The 5,340-nt window shown below is 36.0% G+C and overlaps 1 long non-coding RNA gene across 1 annotated transcript; it reads right to left on the bottom strand.

The window, feature by feature from the left end:
• Positions 1–3,562: 3,562 nt before the first annotated feature.
• LOC125699261 (uncharacterized) lies at positions 3,563–5,340 on the bottom strand. The gene is made up of 2 exons (XR_007379490.1): positions 5,295–5,340; positions 3,563–4,376 (listed from the first exon to the last, which is right to left on the bottom strand). It is a non-coding gene; the product is annotated as an uncharacterized LOC125699261 (long non-coding RNA).

Here is a 5,340-nt window from a genome sequence, read left to right on the forward strand (position 1 = left end):
GTGATGTCTCTGCCTTCTGTCGCTCCCACCAAACATGGGTTTGTTCTTTTTAGGTTCAATATCATTTCTTGACATTATGCAATGTTTCTCATTTTTCTTGTATTTCATGTTGCCAATCTACTCCTAGTTGGAGCTACAGTGAGCCCAAATGGTGACTGCTCTGGTTTGACCAAGTGAGATGCAAAAAGAAGAGGTAGGTTGCAAAACAGGCTTCTAGTGCGTGCCATGTAAGACTTGGGGTATCCAGAGTTAACTTCTTCTCTTTCTCCTTTTCCAGTTCCTTTTCCAGTTCCCTTTGATTTTTCCCCCCTTTTTATAATTTTCATTTCCTAATCCACTTTCTAATTCTACTGCTTTTCTTTTTTCCAATTCCTTTTCCAATTCCTTTTCTGAATAGTTTTCTGCTTCGTTTTTTTATTTTTACCTTTTTCTTTTCTCTCCTTGTTCTTTTATTTCCTTTTCTTTCTCTTTCTAATTTGTTTTCTTAAGACTTTTTCAAATTCTTTTTTGTTTTGAATTTTTTCTATTTCTTTCTAATTCTTTTTCTTTTGATAATTCTGTTTCCAATTCTGTTTGTTTCCAATTGTTTTTCTTTTTCTTCATGTTCCTTTTCTTAGTCATATTCCTTTCCGTATTTTATTTTCTTCAACTTATTACAATTCCCATTCCAATTCTTTTTCCTTTATTAATTATTTTTCCATTCCCTTTTCTAAATCTTCCTCTCTTTCTAAATCTGTTTCTTCTTTCCTGTTTCTAATTGTGATAATCCTTTGTTTTTTGGCTCAAAGCTTGCTTCCTGAGGTTTTTCTTGTGATAAGACTCAATGATTTGTTAAGGAGGCAAGTGATGGGTGCTAACCGTGTGACAATCGGTATCACTTTGGGAACATTTGAAAGCCCCTTCCTCCAGAGCTGCTTGCCTCCGGAATAGAGTGCTCAGGAGTGTTCACTGGCAGAAGATCTGGCCTGTGACTAAAGAGCTCCAGCTTGGTATGGGAAAATTGGGGAATTATACCATCGTGTTCTGTGAAAAACAAGATGCAGATGGGCATCCCTGTTCCCTCTTGTCTGCTGGCAAGGCCCAGAAGATGGGAACAAAGGAGTTTCTGCTGAGATCCCAGAGCCAGAAGCTGCCGCTCCAAGGAGAGCTGACTCAACCACATTGGATTTGAGCTGTCACTCCAAAGACAGCTGACTCGACCACTTTGAAACTATTGAAAAGGGGCTGTCATCGCCATGGTCATGGCCGTCGTTCTCATCATTCTCCTCGTTGTCAACAGAACAATGCCTGACGACCCACCACTACTGAAGATCAAAGACTGAACTACAAAGCACGCTAGATCCATGGTGGTGACTGTCTCCCTCTTGCTTCCTATAAAGACTCCTTGCTTCGTCTTCTCTATCTTTTCTATCTTTCCTATCGCCCTCCTTCCCTTCCCCATTACCCTGATTCGTAACAGCCTCCGTCCTCCCCTTCCCCATTTCCCTAATTACGATTTGTAATAAATTGGTCGGACCAACATTTCAACTGTTGTTTCTTAATCTCACGCCGGGTATATAGATAATAAAAGAACCTCCTCTCCCTCCTATAAATTGGAGCAAGACACTAATCTGCTTTGTTTTTCTAATTTTTTTTCCTAATTCTTTTCCTATTTCTTTTTCCTGTTGCAAGTTTTTCTTTCCATTGCAAGTCTTTTTCCTTTTTCTATTTCATTTTTTTTTTCTTTTTTGAATCCCAATTCTTTTTCAAATTGTAGTTCTTGTGTTCTCTTTCTGGATCATTTTCTATTTTTTTTCCTAATTCTTTGTCTAATTCAAACTATTTGTCTAATTCTTTTTCTATTTTTTTCTTTTTCTCATTCTTTTTCTTTTTCCAATTCCTTTTTATTTCCTTTTTCCATTTCTCAATCTAATTTTAATTCTTCTTCTTTTTTTAAAAAAAATACTTTTTGGTCTTTCTAATACTTTTTGTGTTCTAATTTTCTTTTTCCTTTTCTAATGATTTCTCTAATTCTTTTTCTAATTCATTTCCTGCTCTTTGTTTTTTCTTTTTCTAATTCTAATTCTTTCTCCAAGCCTTTTTTGTGGTCCTTTTCCCAGTCTAAGTCTTTCTTTTTTCTATTTCAATTTTTCCTAACTCCAACTCTTTTTCTAATTGTGGTACTTTTTCTTTTCCCTGTTCCACATCTTTTCCCTGTTCCATGTCTTTTTCATTTTTCTGTTTCAGTTTTTTCTTTTACATTTTCCAATTTTTTCTAATTTTTTAAATTAATTTTCTAATTCATTTTCTATTTTTTTCTGTTCTTTTTGATTGTTTTTTTTCAGATTCTAAATATTTTTCTACTTTTCATTGTAAATCTTGTTATCTTTCTATTTTTTCTTTATATTTTTCTTTTTTCTAATTCATTTTATTTTTCTCAATCTTTTTCCAGCTCTTTTTGTGTTTCCAGGTTTTTCTTTTTGCAGTTTTTTCCTTTTCCAATTATCCTTCTAATTCTTCTCCTTTTTCTTTATCCATTGGTTTTCTTTTTCTAATTCCTTTTCTTTTCATATTCTTTCTCTTGCTCTAGTGCTTTTGTTTCCTTTCTCTTCTTTTTCATTTTCCAATTCTTTTTCCAGGTCTGTTTCCATTTCCAGTTCTCTCTCCAATTTTTCATCTATTTTTTTCCATTTTTTCTTTTCTCAATTCCTTTTTATACAATTCCTTTTCTTTTTCCAATTCCTTTTCTTTTCATCTTCTTTTCCATATTTTTGTTTTTCTCTCTCTAATTCTTTTTCTAATTCTTCTTCTATTTTTTCTAATTATTCTTTTTTATTTTTCATTTTCTATTTCTAGTTCTTTTTCTAGACTTTTTTCTCACTTTTCCATTTTCCTTTATTTTTTCCCTCTTTTTTTGTCTTTCTACTTTTAGCTCCTTTTCCAATTCCTTTTCTAATGTTTTTTTCTAATTCTTTCTCATTTCCCATTTTTTTCCAGTTCCTTATCTTTTTCCAATTCTCATTCTAATCCTAATTTGTCCTCGTTTTTTCGTTTTCTAATTGTTTTTCTCTTTCATTTTCTAATTTAATTATTTTCTTTCTTTTCTATTTCAAATTATTTTTATAATATTTTCTTCACCTTTTTCTTCTCCCCTTTTCTTGTTTTTCTGTTTCTTACCCTTTTTCTAATTCTTTTTGTCTTATTTCCTAATTCTTTTTCTAATTCTTTTGCTTTTTCTAATTCTTGATTTTTTCCTTTTCTAATATTTTTTTTCCAATTGGTTTTCTTTTTCCTTTTTATTTTTGTAATTCTTTTTCTAATTCCAGTTCTTTTTCCTCTGCCTTTTCCAATTCTTCTTCTAGTTCTATTTCCAATTCGTTTTCTATTTATTTTCTTAATTCCAATTATTTTGTCTTTTTCCTCGCCTTTTTCCTGTCCTCATTGTATTTCAAATTCTTTTTTCTTTTTCTAATAATGTTCCTTTTAATAATTCTAGTTATTTCTCTTTCTTTCTTTTTCTACATTGTTCTTTTCTCCTTTCCTTTTCCCTTTTTTCATTTTTATTCTCCTTTTTTCGTTTCCGTTTTCTTTTTTTTTTTTTTTTTTTCCTCCATTTTCCTTTTCCTTTTTTCTTTTCATTTTCATCTTCTGTGAACCTGAAGTGCTCAGGCAATGAGAAACCAGGGGAGGAGAAGGTAAGAGTTGGATAATAGATCATGGACGATGTCCCACTGATTCAGATTTCAGTGTTCCTGAAGAAAATACTACCAGTCTACAAGAGCCTTATCCAGCTGGGCTGCATTGCCAGATAACAAACCTGAATAAAGCAAAGGACGCACGATGTTGTGGGTTTTCACTTGGGTTCCTTGTACTGTCCATGCGGATTCACGGTATTTTTGTACAGGCTTGTGGATCTTCACTGGGCTTTGCAGAAGTCCGCCCTGGTTCACTGAAGACTTTGCAGGATCACTGGTCTTCACTGAGATTCCATGAAGTTCACGTGGTTTTGTAAGATTTTGCACAGCTTTGCTTCTGTTCACACTGGTTTCCCATATCTCTGCTTTGGTTCAGTCAAGTTTGCACAATTTTGCTGGCCTTTGCTGCCTTAAAGTTTCACTCCTTTACTTAGCCCCTGACAGTTTGCAGGTGGAATCTCAAATTCTCAGTCATCTAGTGCTGCTGCCACTTCCCCCACCTTTCCAGAGTATGAGCTTGCAATTAAATATCATCTACACATGGATACACATCCTAAGGCAGTGAAACTCTGTCAAAGGTCACTGAGGTGGCTTGAGCAATAGTGGGAGAATATGTACACCCCTGTGGGAATCAGCTAAAGGTATATCATATCCCCTCCTGTGTGAAAGCAGACTTTTCTTTATTCTCTTCCTGCAAGGAAACTGTAAAGAGCATTTTTTACGCTGAAAACTGCCATCCAAATAAGCTCCAAAGCCCATTTCACGTCATATTCCAGACACAAACCATCAATATTTCACACCAAACTCCAGGTTCACGTCCTTGCTAATTCACCCCAAATTGAGTTCCCAAAACCTCATTATTTCATTCCAAATATCAGCGCCAACACTCCCTGATGTCACCCCCCCAGGGATGCTCCAGCATCAATCCCCCAGCATTACTCCTTCACATCACCCCCCTTTCATCCCAACATCACCCACCAGTGCCAACCCAACAATGTCACCCTGGAGTCACTTCCTAATGTCACCTCTCACCGTCACCACAATATCCACCCTCAGCATTACTCCAACATTGTCATTCCCCAGTGTCACCCCAATGCTCTCACCCCAGAACCAGTCATTCACGTTAAATCCCTGTGGTGCTCCAACATCACTCCCATTGATGTCACCCTATCATGCTACTCCCTAACATGTATCCTATTGATACCCCAACATCACTCCAACATAACCACCGTGTCACTCCCTCTAGGTGTCACTCTAAAATTTTAGATGATTCCATTAAGTGGGAAGCAGAATCTCCCTAAGCAAGTATGCTATTACTATCTGACCCTTGAGAGATGGCAAGCCACAGAAAAGGAGAGAGAAGGAACATGCCAGCAGTGGATTCGATCAGCGTCACTAGCAGGGCATCCCCTGCTTCAAAGCACACTCCCACTCTTTCTCCCACTTTCATTCTCCCTAGGGTCTGTAGGGTTTGTTCCACTTGCATGCTGTACCCGTTCAGCCAGTACATGATACAGAGCTTTACAATCTAAGAATTTTAGGATGCTATAATCACAAAATAAACAAGACAGTTAGGCAAAGCAGACTACGACAACAAAAGAGAATAAATAGAAGGCTTACCCCTATCCTGGGCTCGCTCACAAAACTCTAACAGAGCAGATCTCCA

This window comes from Lagopus muta, chromosome 12, assembly GCF_023343835.1.
Source record: "Lagopus muta isolate bLagMut1 chromosome 12, bLagMut1 primary, whole genome shotgun sequence".
Classification (NCBI taxonomy): Eukaryota; Metazoa; Chordata; class Aves; order Galliformes; family Phasianidae; genus Lagopus; species Lagopus muta.